Genomic DNA, 18,045 nt, shown 5'->3' with positions numbered 1-18,045 from the left:
ATTTATTTTAAGTTAACCGGTTTGTTTTCAAATATCAACTCGATTTTAGCTTTCCATATTCTCCAACAAGCAATGAAAATAATATTTGTTAAGTAAGTTGATGATGACCATGATTTAACTAAAACAATAAATAATTAATAACTAAAATAATCATTTTTTTACGATTGGAGGTGATTATCAATTTATCATGGTATCAAGCTTCATGTAAGAGCAATGGAAATTGGTGGGGTGAAACAAGCTAATGAAACCTTCTTTCTGTCACGTCTGCGTCACATCAGCTTTCACATACCCATTTCATATCCACATTTTTCACTGGAAATACCCTGTGTGAAATAGGGTATGTGAAACCTCAATTATTTTTTTATTATTTTTTTAATCTTTTGTTTTTTATATTAACTAATAAAAATTTAATTGATTAATAAAAATTACAATACATTCAAAGACTAATAAACATAAATAAAACATTACAAGAAAAGTTACAATAATTTTAAAATAAAAGCATCAATAAAGTTACATAAATAAACTACCGATTGCTTGAACGAACGTGAATATATTCGATCAAGTCCGCCGTTAATGCGTCATGAATCTCTCGGCTTCGAATTTCTTGACAGTTTCTTCGTTTTTTGTCTTTGTTGATTTCTTCGTACATAGGCGCATCCTTATTTGGGTTATGTTGACAAATCGCTAACCCGTTGTCCTCTAAAATCATATTATGAAGAATAACACAAGCGTAAATAATGTTCCTCATTTTCACTTGAGAAAAACACTTAGATGGACGATCCACAATGTGCCACTTAGACTTCAACACCCCGAATGCTCGTTCAATATCCTTTCTTGCCACGTCATGAGCTTTTTTGTACGTTTGTCGTACAACGCCGATGGGTTGCGAAAGCGACTTGACAATTGTCGAGTAATCCGGATATATTCCATCGGCAAGGTAATACCCACGCTTGTAAAGCGTCCCTCTAAGCTCAAAAGAGGAGTCCGGGCCCGTCTCGTTGATCCAATCGTAAAATACGGGAGATTGATCAAGTGCATTTATGTCGTTGTTTGAGCCGGCAACACCAAAAAATGCATGCCAAAACCATAAGTCTTGGGACGCCACCGCTTCTAGAATAATACTAGGATATGGATGATCACCTCGTGCAAACTGACCATGCCACGCAGTAGGACAATTTTTCCAATCCCAATGCGTGCAATCGATGCTACAACATTCCGACAAAACCATGTTTTTCGGCATACTTCGCTTGTAACTGTTCAACCTCACTAGTCGTAGGCTTACGTAAATATCTACTACGATACAACAAAACAATAGATTTAGAGAATTTGTAGACACATGACCTGATGTGTCGACCCAACATCTTCAAATATTCGTCGAACATATCACTAGCGGTTCCAGACGCCATATAACAAATCGCGGCAGACACCTTTGCAAGGTGGAGAAACCGACTCGACCTCTAGCATCAACCCGTTGGGTAAACCAAGGAACTTCTCGTTCGATGTCGTGTAGTATTCTTAAAACAACTCACGACTCATTCGAAAACGGGTTTTAAACTCTGAGGCCGTGTAAACACACGGGGTGTTAAAATAGTCGTTTCGTAGTGCTTAGTGCGCAGCCGCTCGGTCACGGTTTAAACGTTCACGTCGGGTTTCGTGTCGTATTGACGAACCCGAATCTTCTTGTTGTTGCCACCAATCATTACACCCCGTTGCGAAAGCACGAAACATAGAAGCGTTTTTTTCTTCGCTCGAAGACGAAGATGAATAAGATGGTGATGACATTTTTAAAAAAATAATAGAGAATTTTTATAGATTATAGAGAGGAAAAGAGTAGTTTTGTGTGTTTGTTTTTATAAAATGAGAAGGTATTTATAGATAAAAAAGGAAATGGAAAAAGTTTTTTTTTTATTTAATAGCCAACGGCTATTTTTTAAAAATATTACCAGTAAACGAGGCCCACATGCATCTCTTCACCAACGTTAAAGAAGTGGCGGCGGTATGGTCGCGCCCCCTTCACGGAGGAAGGGGGTGGTGTTTCACGGGTTCACGGCGCCAAAATGTCTCTCACGGCGCATCCGTGAGGGGTATTTCCACTGCTCTAATGGAAGAGACGTAATGATGTCATACCACATCCCATCAATAAAAATGAATTTAAGTATGTTCTTTTTTAAATGGCATTTAAGTATGATCCGTAAGTTCAAAATTTTCTTCTCTTGGTTTCTAATTTCTTTAAGATTAAATTGCAAATTACTTTTAGCATTATCTTTCATACACCTTAGGATATACATTATTTAGGACAACATCATGAATAAATGATAATTTCTTTGGTCATAAATATAGAAGTAACAAAAAGTTAAATATATTATTAGACTATTTGAAGTTGGTTAACATTCCGAGCTAGACCATTAATTATAGAGACACCCAGGGTATTAAATACTATTATGTGGCGGCGTCAAGAGGGTTAAGGGAAAGCCCGTTAGTGTTTTAATGGACACCATAAGGGAGAAAAGTTGCATATGTTTTAACGCAAATTAATTAAAGCCAAGTGGAATGAATGTGCAGTGGTTACCACATACGGCATACCAAAATGGCAAACTTTATTTGGTCGATATCGGATAAAACACAAATAATAGTTACATGTTCAACTTTTTATGTCAGGAATATATACAGCTTGTTGAATAAAATTATAAATTATATAATGATCTGAAAACATTTGTTAATAGTTTGCTACTTCGCTTGTATATAATATAGCCAACACTTGGGAACTACCCTAAGCAATACCCACATGATTAAAAAGTCAGAAGTTGACCATTAGTTATATTATTATCCAGTGATTTACATAGCGCGTTGAGCCATACAGATCGGTCTAACCTGGACAATGGTAAAACACAAGCGTTGTCGGTTGTGGTTGTAAGTGTTGACAGCTTGACGTGGTCAGTTAACGCAAATTTGGTTGGTTTCGGTTACGTGTGTTATTGTACCGGAACTAACACCAAAATAAAAAAATTTGAGGTGGACCAATGAGGTGGTGTCGACCGGTAAAACTCGGCGTTGGTAAAACCCGACCGTTGTCGATCCCGGGCGTTGAGGCGGCGAGTCTACTAAAATTCGGTTGGTTTTTGTCATGTTCGTTACGGTACCAGAACTAAAACAAGATCGGCATTTTGTCTGTTTTCGTTACGTTTGCTATAGTACTGGAACTAAAATAAAACGCGTTGAGTCTACTTGAATTCAATCGGTTTCATCACATTAATTACGATACCGGAACTAAAACAAATTAAAACATAAAACAAAAATGACATTCGGTCGATTTTCGTTACGTTTGTTACGAACCGAAACTAAAACAAACTAAAATGGACCAATAAAGTGCCACAAAATGGCCCAGTCAAGACTTTGTGGCACCAAACTTCTTAAATCGAATTATATACTCCATTCTAATCCATTAAAATAATTTAGTTAAATTGTAATATTAACATACCTACTTTTCCTTTTTCTTACATCTTAATAAAGGAATTAATATAAACCAAAAGATATTCTTCGTGCCATCGAGTTGGAAATTCAACTTCCATTGGTATCAGTCCGATTCATTTCGTTAAAGTACCCATATAGTAGTGATTCTCGGTATAGCTATTATCTATCTAATATAAGTAATAGAGAATGTCGGCGCCACAAGAAGCATTTTCAGTTTAGTTTTTTTTTTTTTCTTTTTTTCAAATCGATCTTTTTATTGTTTTTTTCACAAATCAATTTTAAGTTTTTATTTTTATTTTTGCAATTTGACTTTGTTATTGTATTTTTTTTCTTTTACTGACCGATGCTGCGAAATCTAATAGCCTTAATGACTCGGCCTGAAAAAGCTCGGGTTTCACCAACACTCTATTTTTTTTTGTTTTTTTAGTTGTAACACCGCAATTAATGTAATGGCAACTGACCGATGTCGCGTAGCCTCATCGCCTGGGCCCAACGATGCTCGGGTTTTACCAACATTCGAGTTTCAATGACTAATGTCACCCCATTGGGCCACCTCAAATTTTTTTGTTTTTTTCCTGTTTTAGTTCCGAAACGTAACGAACGTGATCAAAATCGACTGACCATATCAGCACCCAAGAACCACAAAGCTTTGTTTTACCAACACGACAACGTCACACCCATGTTTTATCGTTCGAATAATTGTCTACTTATTATTTTTTGTAACTTAATTTGACGATTTTTATTGGGTTTTTACTTTCGGTTATAACCAACATTGTTTATACCATAACGAATGTAACCGAAACCGACTGAATTCACGTCGACTATCCGTCGTAACGCTTGGATTTTACCAATGATGACGCTTTACCAATGCCCCGGTTTCAATGCTCGGGTTTTATCAACCGCTATGCTTAGGTTTTAACGGCTGATTTCGTCGCGCAACGCGCGATTAATTAACTAGTTGAAAGTAAAAATTAATAATATAGTTGTTAAGTTATTGTACAATTACTTAATACGTTCTAATTCCAACTACAAAGCCGGCGCTTAAAACGATGAAGTATGAGTGTATGACTGGCCACGTGCGATGAACTTGACAACCATGGTTAGTAATGAACTAATGATAAAATTTATAATAGCATTGATATAAGTAAAAAAATGTGTATCGTAGCAATAATTTGAATGCTTTATTGGGTCAAGTTATTTTACAAAAGAGAACAAAAATTAGAATGGTGAGAAAGATTTCTAACCACATAAAACAATCTCTCAAAAAAATTTAATAAAACAATCATAACTAAAAATTTAATAAAAAACGAAAAAGATAAAAACACAAAAATGTTTCCACCGTATTTATCGTACTCAACAAAAAAAAACACACAATGGTGTGTGAAAAAAGTTATCGTGTCTTTTGTTTATCATTGTGTTTTGGGTTTGTTTTCGTCGTTGATTGTGTCTTTTTCCCTTGACATTGTGTCATTTTTTCTTTATATTGTGTTATATTACTCAAAATTGTGCTATATTTTGTACGTTATTGTGTTATATTTTGCGATCTATCGTGTTTTTTCTTAGTTATAATTGTGTCTTTTGTTCATTTTCGTCATTTTTTTATTTTATTTTTTTGGAACGTGAATGTTGGCGGAAACATTTTAGTTTTTTAATTTTTTCGTTTTTTATTTATATTTTTAGTTATGTGTTTTTATTATATTTTTTGAATTTACTTTTAAGGGGTTTTTTGTGTTGTCACAAATCCTTCTCACACTTCTCATTTTTGTCCCCTTTGTATTTTAACTTTACACTGCTTTATTAGCAATAAAAATATTCATGTTTTCTGGTGGTTGTAGATCTAGCTTTTTGGTAGGCTCGTTTCGTTTCTAATAAAATTTTTCGTTGGTCGTTTGAGAAAAAAAAAGGTCTCGTATTCGTTTAAGAGATAACAAAGCCTTTCATATATGAGGGAAATCTTTTTTTACGTGTTTTGTCAAAACAAGCAATATGCCGGGTAAAAACAAAACTGTGAGTTTTTTTATTGCTAACCCATCGGGGGTAAAGCGAAGTATATATTGATACAATTTACTTGAGTTGTTAGAAATTATATAAGAACAGGGGTCGGTCGGACCCATTTGCCAACGACAACGTCGGGACCCTAAGAGGAGTAGAGATGTAAGACATACGTTGGTTGAGATGAAAAACGAAGTATTATTTCTAAAGGGCATGGAAATTATAATTAAGTTTAGGTTTTAAGATTTATGGTAAATTTTTTTATCAACGAAGAAAAAAGCGAGTTGTGAATGCCCAATTAAAAAACCATAGGATCCCATTTTGGTTGCACTTTATTTATTTATCTGTTTATTCAACAGAAATGTTAAATGTCATATAAATAAATCAATAATGTACCTTATGCAATAAATTACACGGCACAAATTGTTGAAAGGTCGCTACGTAAAGAACACTCTAAAGCTCTCCTCTTATTTATTGAGTATATATCAAAGAACATGCAGAACAAACAAAATCAAAATGTAAGATAAGCTCTCCTCTTATTTATTGAGTTACTTTTCAAGCGGGGGTTGTTCAAATCTTATTGTTGACTATTGGGAATTGTGCAGAAAACAGGTATTTTGACTTCTAAGAGTCATGATCACAATTTCAGATCAAAACTATTTATTGTGATTCGCAAATGAATTAATTAGATAAAACTCTAAGTCGAGAGCAAGAATCAAATACGTAATTTTATGTTTGTTTGGATTAGCCGAAGAAAGAAATCATGTGATCAAGCAACTCTTTATTAAGGGTAGGAGTCAAATAACTGTCAGAGGCAATTATCATGCATTTGAAATTCAAATATACGCTCCAGTTTGTAACTTGTCACACCCTCAAAATCCACTAACGGAGTTTTACCGTCAGAGGGTTTTAACTAACAGGATCGGAATCATTAGTTATAATCAAACCATAAAAACGTTTAAATGAAATTAAGTGCGGAAGCGTAAAAACCAAGAGATAAAAGTTGCGTCACGCAGGACGATTCAAAACCCCATAATAACAGTTTAAAATCAGGTTGCATAAACAAAAGCGTTTCAAACAATGCATGATCCTATACCGCGCGCCCGCCTCGGCTACCTGAGAATAATATACTAAAAGTGTCAACACGGGGTTGGTGAGTTCACAAGTTTATATAAAATAAAGCGTTTAGCGTTTGCGTTCAGCGTTTTGCGTTCAGCGTTTTGCGTTAAGCGTTTTGCGTTACCAGATAGTGTTAAATCAATTATATATCTATAGGTAGCTAGCCTATAAAACAAGTATTACTAAGTGTTCGACACCGAAGCTGACTGTTTATCATTTGCCTTGCCACCAGGTCTATCCCGACCATGGTATGTCTTTAGCCAAGATTACACCCACTCGACCTCCAGTCGAGTTTAGCGTTGGGTGGGGTTTGTCAAACCCAGTAGTACTACTCAACAATGACTCGCTATTATCCAATATTAAACGGTTCGATGTGAATGAAGGACTTTAGTTATTGCGTTTGCCACTTAGTCTTTACAAGTGATATATAATCTATATTAACAAAATCTTAAATACGTTTTCGGAGTATGTTATCTCCCCCAAGTGAAAAGCGTTTGAAAACAGTTTAAAAGGGGTAAGTGAACTCACTGTTTGCGAAGTATTCCCAAAATAATTCACCAAGATGCGCGTCACAGAAAAACTCTCTCTAGCGTTCTAAAACAACAAGGAGATTTTATAAGTGTCGGAACTATTATCGAGTCTCTAGACTCGGCACATAATACCTATGCACACAACATGTTTCGTGTTTCGTTTGTGAATCGTGTGTGACTTTAACAAGTGTATTTGTGATAGGTTACATGTGTGAGAAATTATTTACGTGTCATGTATTCATAATGTACATCACTAGCAATTACTCCCCGTAAGGGCAATTTGGTCAACACATAACAATTAACTAGCAATTATTCCCCACGAGGGCAATTTGGTCAAATCATGACAATCAATTAGCAATTATTCCCCGCAAGGGCATTTTGGTCAAAACACGATAATAAATTAGCAATCACGTTGTTTCATGCAACTTTCACAAAATTCAGCAACTAGTTTCTTAACGACAGAATTCTACTTGAAAAACTTGTCTATCCCACCGATCATAGCATCTCAATTAATTTTCCAAAAATCATCACAAAAGCATATATGTCTTAGGTTTTCAGAACATATTTTATTATATTTTTATTCCACATAGGTTTCTCACAATAATCAAATCATTACAGCAAACTCATAACAGTCAAATTCATGCGCAACAGAATGTTATTTGAAATTCCCGTTAAACGAAAAATTCAATAATTGCAAGACCACTTGGGTTAGGTTCCTAACTCAACAAGTCAACTTTCAGAAGTGGAACTAACCCAATTGGTCTCGTAGTTCATGAGATATAACATTTACAAAACAACCTAACAGCAGGTCTAACAACTCAGCTTTGCACAACGTTTTTGTAAAATCATAAAGGTTAACTTTTACACGTCCAAAAATTGCAAATTTACATTATTTAGAAACTAGACTCAACCTAGTTTACTGTAGTATCAATTATCTCAACCAATTTTCACATTTACACCCCGTTACAGTCAATTGAACATCAACAACACAATCTGTCCAGAAACTGTTTGCATCCAAACTCAACATATTAACTATCTATGGACCACAAATCATTCATATAACATTCTAGACACTATAACCACTATCCATGCATATCAATTACACCATACACACATGGTTAGGGTTTTATTTGATCTCAAACTCAAAGACACAACAATTAACATGCAATAGCACCAATACTAGCTATCAATTCAACAATCAATACATCTTTCAATCAAAACAAGACACATGAACACCATCGCATATAAAAATCAGACCTAGGGTTTATAATTAACCCATTAAAATCGAAATTAAGCATAGAGGATGCATAAGATAGTTGTTTATACCTTCCTAACACCTTAATCTTCAATCAAACTTGAACAATCTTGATTGTATGTGTGTATATGAGGCCGATCGCAAGGGGGGGGGGGGGCATAGAGCTGCTGTCGGGTTTGGGAGGGAGAGAAAGAGTGTTAGGGTTTTAGTTTATGTTATTATTTATAATAACATGTTACACTTTAGTCCCTCAACTTCCAAATGTTACTTTTCTAGCTTAAATAACTAGTTCTAGCACATTGAGTTAACGTTTATACCATGTTATCACATAACACATAAGTCTAACACATAATTATCACATAATTATTATTTTGACGTTTTTCGTTTATTCACCAATCGTTTGCGTCAACTCGTTTGCGTTTCGGTGCAATTCCCGAAAGACTACACATGTAGTAAGTGTTAAGCGTCATTTAAACCCTAGTTTAAATGTAATGAGGTGTGCGTTATAGATTCAGTGATCTTTAAGTTTGAATTGACGGAGTTGAGTTAACGGAGTTAACCTGAAATTGACGATTGTCACATCATTCCCATGTTAAAGAATTTTCGTCCCGAAAATTTGAGTCAAGTCGTGATGAGTGTCTGAAAAAGTAAGAAAAATTTTCAGTTTGTCATATCATCCCCTAGTAGAAAGAAATTTCGTCCCGAAATTTAATTCATACCTCCGGTGATTTCTGACGGTTTGTCGGGTTTCGCGGTTTCCGGTGTTTGGTCAGCCCTTCAAAAAGGTGAGGATACTTTTTCATCATTTGATCCTCGCGTTCCCACGTGAACTCCGGTCCACGTCTCGAGTTCCAACGAACCTTAACGATTGGAATTTTACTGTGCTTGAGTGTTTTGGTTTCCCAATCCAAAACTTCGACTGGTTCTTCAATGAAGCGTAACTGTTCATCAACTTGCAATTCGTCCAAAGGAACTGCTTGGGTTTCATCGGAAAGGCATTTCTTCAGATTGGATACGTGGAATACATTGTGTATGCCACTGAGTTCCGTTGGTAGGTCCAGTCGGTACGCCACCGGACCAATGCGCTCAGTTATTCGATAAGGACCGACGTATCGTGGGTCAAGTTTGTTTCGCTTCCCAAAGCGAACCACACCTTTCCAAGGTGAGACTTTGAGTAACACTTGGTCATTCACTTGAAATTCGAGAGGTTTTCGGTGCTTGTCGGCGTTACTCTTTTGACGATCTCGTGCTGCTGCCATGCGATTTCGGATTTGAACAATCTTTTCCGAAGTTTCGAGTACCAGTTCTGGACCAGTGATTTGGCTGTCATCCACCTCTGCCCAGCAGAGAGGTGATCGACACTTCCGTCCGTACAGAGCTTCAAACGGCGCTGCTTTAATACTTGCGTGGTAGCTGTTATTATACGAAAATTCTACCAAAGGTAAGTGAGGTTCCCAACTTCTTTCGAAATCCAACACACATGCATGCAACATGTCCTCTAAAGTCTGAATAGTGCGCTCACTTTGCCCATCCGTCTGAGGATGGTATGCTGTGCTCATATCAAGACTGGTGCCTAGTGCGCTTTGTAGTGACTTCCAAAAGTGCGAAGTGAAACGGGAATCTCGATCAGAAATGATTGAGACAGGCACTCCGTGTCTAGACACCACTTCTTTCATATAGACGCGAGTCAATCTTTCTATTTTGTCCGATTCCTTAATCGCTAAAAAGTGTGCGGTTGGTGGACGATGGTGGCGGCGGTCCAGCGGACAATGGTGGAGGTTGGTGGACGATGGTGGTGGCAGACAGTGGTGGTGGGGGTGGATGGTGGTGGTGGCGAACGGCGGGTGGTGGTTGGTGGACGATGGTGGTGGCGGTCCAGCGGACAATGGTGGAGGTTGGTGGATGATGGTGGTGGCGGACTGTGGTGGTGGATGGTAGTGGTGGCGAACAACGGGTGGTGGTGGTGGACGGTGGTGGTGGTGGTGGTGGTTGGTGGACGATGGTGGTGGCGGTCCGACGGACAATGGTGGAGGTTGGTGGACGATGGTGGTGGCGGACGGTGGGTGGTGGGTGGTGGTGGCGGACGATAGGTGGTGGTGGTAAAAGGCAGTGGTGGACAGCGGTGGCGGACGGTGGTGGTTGGTGGTTGGCTTTGTTTATAATAAGTGTTGTGTTTTAATTGATGTTTGGTAAAAAAAACAATTTCCATGTTGGCACGCCACGTAAGCTGACACGTCAACTGAGCAAAATAACAAAATATTATAAACAAAGCCACGTCAGCGTCTCAGTTAATGGCGTTAGCCTTAACTTAACGGTGGAGTGATAAAAACAAATATGTTGAAAGTTAGGATTGGTGGGAGATAAAGTGAAAGTTGAGACTGTTATCTACCAACGAGAGAAAGTTGGGAGTATTATAAACCAATAGACCCTTTTAAAAAGCTAAAATAAAAGAGTTTTTTTGTGATTGCCAAACACCATTTAACTTATTGGCTTTTTGAAAAACCAATAAGCCAATAAGGTATTTTCAAACTCAATCCCAAACATGCCCTTAGAATCAACTTGATCAACAAGGCACAAGCTAAGTCACAATTACACTAAAATCAATAAAATTGACAGAGTATGTATTAACCAGCATGTTTAAAATAATTTTGTAAGTATATACATACTAGTTATAACAGTATATTATTTTATCTAATTTCTATTGAAGGCATTAAAGTTTAGGAATCGTGAAAGGGCATTTGACCCAATGTCGATACAAGGTGCTCACTCCTTTAGGAGTTGATCCAATTGTAATTAAAATAACAATTAATGATTAAAATGAAATAAAAGGCATAACTAATAAAATGATAGAAAGACGTGGTCATGTTTCTTGTTGCTATACTATCAAGCATACAAGACCATTAGTATGCACCGACTGATCTTCATTTAGGGTTCTGTATAATTCGGTCTAGAGTGGTCAAACCAAGACCAGATTGGGATTGACCCAGAGGGACTCCTATATTTCCCTTTTATTCTTATTCATCATAGTTGTCGAAGCTTTGCAAGTCCTCACATTTAAAGCATGTTGGGATGGTATGTTTAAAAGAGAATATAATATGCAATGTTTTTTAAATGATTCAATATGATAATGTTAGCTTATTTGATGATTGGTCTATATTCACTGAACGCCATATAAAACAAAGTGCAAGACCTAAAATCGGGACGAGTAAAAAAATCGTATTCTTATTAAATACGCATCTCCAATTTAACAAAAACAAAATATATATTAATAAAACAATTATACAAATAAAACCACGGGGTACATGCCATACAGGACGTGTTTTACGAATCTCAACTAAGCGTCGATTAATCCCTGATTAATTGTTAGTCTTCATTTTACTGATTAATTATGCGTTAATCGGTCAATAATAAAATCTGGCCAAAATATGCAGTTTCCAGCAAGATTCCGACAAAAAATAGTAGTTTCCGACGAGATTCTGGCAAAAATTGGCGGTTTCCAGCGAAATTCTAGTAAAGTTCCGGGCAAAATGTGTGTGCTTATTTATAAAACTGAAAACTACATATAAAAATGTGTGAGTATATATATAAAACTTAAAAATACATTAAAGTCCGATCCGATTAATCACTAGCCACTATTGATTTTTACAACACTGCATATAGGTAGGGGTAGTGGAGATTTTCGTTGGCAGTGCAAAATTTTTTTCGTTGTTTTTTGGACCCGCTACTCTTAAAAATAATATATAGCGTTACCCTTCCTCAATTGCTCCACACCTTATACTCTCAAAGTTTATTTAAAAACTCAAGAAAATTAACCTAAAATACGCATGGTTTAAATGTTTTTGATTTGTTATCCAACTTTGACATATCTAAAATAGTGAAATTTTCTTAGATGTATTTGAATGATTTTTGTAATGACGAAAGATGGTGTATATTGGGAGACCTTACGACCTTTTATCACATTTTGAAGGAAAATGATGAATTTGCAAAATTAGATGGAGTATGTGAACTTTCTCGTGTAATGGTGGAAACCATAAAGCATGACACTTTTCTTTTCGTTTATCTAATATTGAAGCTAGCGCAAGTTTTACCGGTTGCAACTGCAACCATTGAAAAATGTTTTTTTTTTTTTTGAAAATAAAGATTATCAAGACGAATTTGCGCGATCGAATGAGTGATAACTATTTGAACAATGTTTTAATTTGTGCGGTGAAAATAAAACTTTTTATTAAGTAAAAGAAGATTATGTAATGGCTCGATTTAAAATTTTAAAAAAAGAAAATCAATTAGATTAACTCTACAAGATCTACGATTGCAAACGTATAAGGTCGCATTTTACAATTACAATTAGATTAACCAGGTAGACGCCCTTTATTAGTTATCCATAGTTAAAAGAAAAATAAAAGCAAACTGTATATATAGAAAGGAAGGAGTCAAACCTAACTTTAACGCAGCAGGCCCGTTAGTAAAGCTGAGGGGTGTGGGGCGCTAACCTGGGCGCGTGAGCCCCTCCGCTCGCGCCCCCAGGCGCTAACCCCACACCACCGGGGCACGAACCGGGGCGCGAGCGCGAGCCCCCAGGCAGGCGTGAGTGTGGTCGCGGGAGAAGAGAGAGAAAGAGCCGTTGTGGAGGCATGAAAGAGCCGTTGAGCTCCAATATTTAAAAAAAAAAACCTAAAAAACCTCTATATAATACCCCAAATTACTCCCATTTCAACCATATCAAAACACAATTTCACCTTACAAACTCCTATATAATATCCCAAACTCCTATATAATACCCAAAAATGTCTGGAAATTGGTACCCAAACCTAGATTCAGATTATATTGACGACGATTTATGGTCGTCACCAGACCAACCGATGTTTTATTCGGGGCCGCAAGAAACATCCGGCTTTCAACCATCCAACATACAACCGTCTCCTAACTTTGTTGTTCCAGAGACACAAGAATCACACGGTGATGCTACGGGAGCAAGAAGACGCGTCCACCGGAAAAAACAACTTGCAACGGACGGGCCGGGACCGGCTTCGACTCCGAGGACGAAACGGAAAACCACTCCGTGGTCATCGGATGAGAAGGAAGCCTTGTGTCGGGCTTGGATAGTCATTTCTGAGGATCGGCGTTGCGGTAATTGTTTTAACGTTTTTAAAAATGATTTTTAATAAAAAAGTTAAATAAAAAAGTTAACTGGAAATCTAATTTAATTATTCATTTTGCAGCCGACTACCAAAAAAGCAAGGTTTTTTGGACAAAGGTTAGAGAGACGTTCTATACGCTCGTTGGGAGTACAGAGCGAAACGCCGATATGATTTCGGGTCGGTGGTCCGAAATCAGAAAATTTGTCGGCTTGTTTACTAATCTTTTCAACAGGAACGCCGGTCGTATGAGACCAAGTGGCAGTGATGATTTGGCGGTTTACAATTTCACGGTCGAAGAGTGGAGGCAGGAGTGTTTGCGGAGGTATGGGACGGTGAAGACGTGGGACGATTTAAAGTTGTGGGAGAGGTTGAAAAGGTGTTCCAAGTGGGTTGAGCTTGTGGCGCCGGACCATGATGCGGAAGTAGGGCCGAAACGGACTAAAACTAGTTCGTCTGGAGCGTATAGCACTTCCGCCGGGTCGGATTGCCGCGTTGGATTCGACCTAAACATTTCGGGGGAGGAAACGTCTTCACCGCCGAGGAGGCGGCCATTGGGACGGGACGCCAAGGGGAAAAAACCGGCTGAGGGGGGAGCCGTAAACATCGTCGATCTTGTTGAATCCCTCAATAAATTCAACAAAACCATGGAGGTGGTCTCTAATGACAAAAAGAAAAAAAGTCGAATGAGAGATTTGGACTTCCTTACTAGAGACTTCAGTAACCTAAATCCGGTCGATCAAATGCTAATGGAAAAGCAAAAGGAACGTATCCGAAAGAGGTTGATCGAAGAAGACCAAGCCGAAGAATAAGAATAATGTTTTTTTTAGTACTTTTATTTTTATTTTATTTTTAGATATTAATGTATTTTTTTTAATGTGTGTTTTTTTTAATAATTTATGAGTTTTTTTAATAATACGTTTTTTGAATATATTTATAAAAAAATAAAAAAAAAATCCGCTGGAGCCCCTCTACACCAGGGCCAGGGGCTCCAATGGGGGCTCCAACACCCCCTTTATCCAGTTTCTCTCTCTGCCACACGTCACAATATTATTGGCTGGAGCCCCCACTCGCGCCCCCATTAGGCTGAGGGGTGCGAGTGGGGGCTCCAGCCAATAATATTGTGACGTGTGGCAAAGAGAGAAACTTGATAAGATGGGTGTTGGTTTTGGTGCTCGCGCCCCGGGCCCTGGTGTGGAGGGGCGCGAGAGGGGGCGCGAGCGGTTTTTTTTTTATTTTTTTATAAATGTATTAAAAAAACGTATTATTAAAAAAACAAGAAATTATTTAAAAAAACACACATTTTTTTGAAAATTCATAATAAAAAAAAACATACTAAAAATTAAACAAACAATAATATTTAATAATAAAACTAATCTAATACAAGATCATCTGGTCGACTCGCCCACAAATGTTCAACCAACTCATGTCGAAGATCCCCGTGTTTCTCACGGCTCTTGATATTTGCTATGTTATGAAGTTTTTGTTGATCACTGATTGTGGACGGTTGTGGCGGAATGTCACCTTGGTAGTTTTGGCATATAGCTTTGCCCTCGTCTTCTAACGTCATGTTGTGTAGGATAAGACACGTGTAGACGACGTCCATTATCCTCTCCCGAGTCCAATAACGTATCGGGTTCGCCAGAACATAATATTGTTTTTTTATAGCTCCAAAAGCTCTTTCAATATCTTTTCTAGCAGACTCTTGCTTCTTCGTAAAATACTTCCGTTTGTCGGCGATTGGATCTGTAAAAGCTTGAACTAACACAGCCCATTCGTTGTAAATACCATCGACCAGATAGTACCCGTACTTGAAGAGTTCTCCATTTGCAAGAAAAGATTGAGGTGGTTCAACCCCGTCGATAAGGTCGTTGATCAAATGTGACTGATCGATAACATTAAGGTCGTTATTTGACCCAGCAACACCAAAAAAAGCATGCCAAAACCAAAGATCCTGTGACACCGCCGCCTCAAGTATGAGGGTCGGCCCTTCATGATCACCACGGTGGAACTGACCTCGCCAGGCCGTTGGACACATAGCCCATCCAACATGCGTACAATCGATGCTACCTAGCATCCCAGGAAAACCATGTTTTTCTGCGTGCACCTCATATATGCGTTGGATGTCATACGTTGTAGGTTTACGCAGATATCTCCGAGCGTAAGTCGATATGACTCCTACGTACAATATATATTACAAAATGTAATAAATATTTAATAAAAAGTAAAATTAATGTTTTTTACCTTGGCAGAAAAAATGAAGGGATTCACGTGCAACCCTTTTCGACATCTGTAAATACTCATCCAAAGCGTCCGACGAGATGTCGTACGCTAATTGACGAATAGCAGCCGTGCATTTTTGAAGAGGGGTAAAACCGGGAAGACCCCTAGCATCCTCCCTTTGTTGAAAAAAGGGATACCGTGCCTCTAAATCACTCGCTATACGCGTGAACAATTGCCTGCTCATTCGAAAACGAGTTCGAAAATCCGACTCCGCGTATACCGGTTGAGGGGTAAAATAATGCCTCATCAAAGTATCGTTAGCACCCGATCGATCACGATCACGAGGTGGTGCTCTAACCCTCGGGAGTCGGGGTTGATGGGCTTGATTTTGCAAGAGATTGACCACGGTTGCGGTCAAAACTCCCCCTACATGAAGAAGCAAATCATCCTCTTCGGAGGAGTCGGAATCAGACGAGTACGACGACATTATTTTTAAAAAAATAATTGGTTTTGGGTGATATGTGATATTGGTATGTGATATTGGTATGTGATATTGGTTTTGGGTGGTATGTGATATTGGTTTTATAGAGAAATTTTTTTTTTTTTTAATAATAAAAGAGCCCAACGGCTCTATTTACGCAACCCAAGACTCCTTCACGCGTATTCCCAGCCGCTACCCCTCTTGCGCCTGCCTCTTTTTCCGCGCTCGCGCCCCTCTCGCGCCTCGGTGGTGTGGTGCTCGCGCCCCGGGGCGCGAGGGGATGGGCTCAGGCGCCCCCTGTCGCGCTCCACACCCCTCAGCCTTAGAGCCCCCCACACCCCTCAGGCTAATGTCTAGCTGTTGGCAGTGGAGACACGCGTTGATCTATTTATTGGATCAATTAATTCAACGTCATACACGGCAATGAACCTTGATAGTGCCGCAAAATTCAAATTAAAAATACAAGAAGTCAAGAAGTAGACCAATTAAACCAAATTTAACAACGTTTATTATTTAAATTATCTTAAATTTATTATTTACATTATCTTAGAATCAATATTTTATGATTTTATCAGCTAGTATTTGATAATACTAGTACAGAATGATTATTAACTATAGGTGCGTTTGATTTCTTTTTGTAATGAAACCAGTCACAATTAATACACAAACAAAATTGCTCGTTTGAAGTCCACAAGTTTGATTTTATACATTATCTAAAACAATTCGATAGATTTAACGAATTTTGCTTCCTAAAAAAATAAACAGACGCAAAATTTCTTAAAACAAATAAACCTTCACCTTACTTGAAAAAGTTGAAAAAGGCAACTTGATTGTGTTGTGGGCTTACTAAAAGGCACATAGCCGTCCTTCTATGTTATATCACGTAAACACTGAATTTTAACTAACTCATTGTTTATTTATTACGTTGTGGACTTGTGGGTTAACTAAAACAAAACAAATGAAACAAAAAAATAATAATAATAAAGAAAGAAAATAGGACATTATCATGTATATGTGTCTTGATGTATAATTTTTTAGACACTTAAAATTAGACAATGAATTTTCTGATAGTTAAAAAATTTTAAACTTTATAGGACACTAAACTTACATATATTTTTATAGAATAGTTAAACTTATAATAAGTACTCCTCCGTCTCATTTTAAATGTTATGGAAACAAAACACACAAATTAAAAATGTTTGATCATTTTATTTTATTAGCTGTAAAATGAAAATAATGTCCTTTAAGTTATTATGGCTAAAAACTATTTTCCTTCTTTGGCTAAAACATCTAGTATATGTAATAGTAAGAGCACAATTGAAAATTAAATTTATACATATATAAATGACATTTAAATTGGAACAACCAAAAAATGAAAAAATGAACATTTAAAATGGTACGGAGAGTATTAAGCTAAACTTAAAATGATCTATCTTGAAACTCCTCTTGATTCATAATGTACAAGATTGCTTGATACCTTAGAGCATTCTCATTCAATTTCTCATCCTCATCTCTATAACTACACTAAAAAATACTATATTTTTCTCTCCTGTTCAATTAAATAATATTTTATAAACCTTTATCATTACAGTTTTCTCTCTCCTCTACTCACAACCAATCCAACAAATATTAAAAAATAAATAGGAGCAAACAATGTTTCCCAAATGTTTCCCTAAATTTACAAAAGATCATTACATTTTTCTCTCCACCCTATAATTTACACTCACAACCACTCAAAACCTCACCGTATAATTTATATTCTCTCCTCACATAAATTTAAGGGATGAGATGTAAATGCTTTTAAAATAATAAAAAAAAGTTAAAAACTATTAAAATAAG

Source organism: Bidens hawaiensis, unplaced genomic scaffold (genome assembly GCF_021521415.1).
Source record: "Bidens hawaiensis isolate Kalapana, Puna unplaced genomic scaffold, B.hawaiensis_p1.1 tig00008951_1, whole genome shotgun sequence".
NCBI classification, from domain to species: domain Eukaryota; kingdom Viridiplantae; phylum Streptophyta; class Magnoliopsida; order Asterales; family Asteraceae; genus Bidens; species Bidens hawaiensis.
This window is presented reverse-complemented; position numbering follows the sequence as displayed.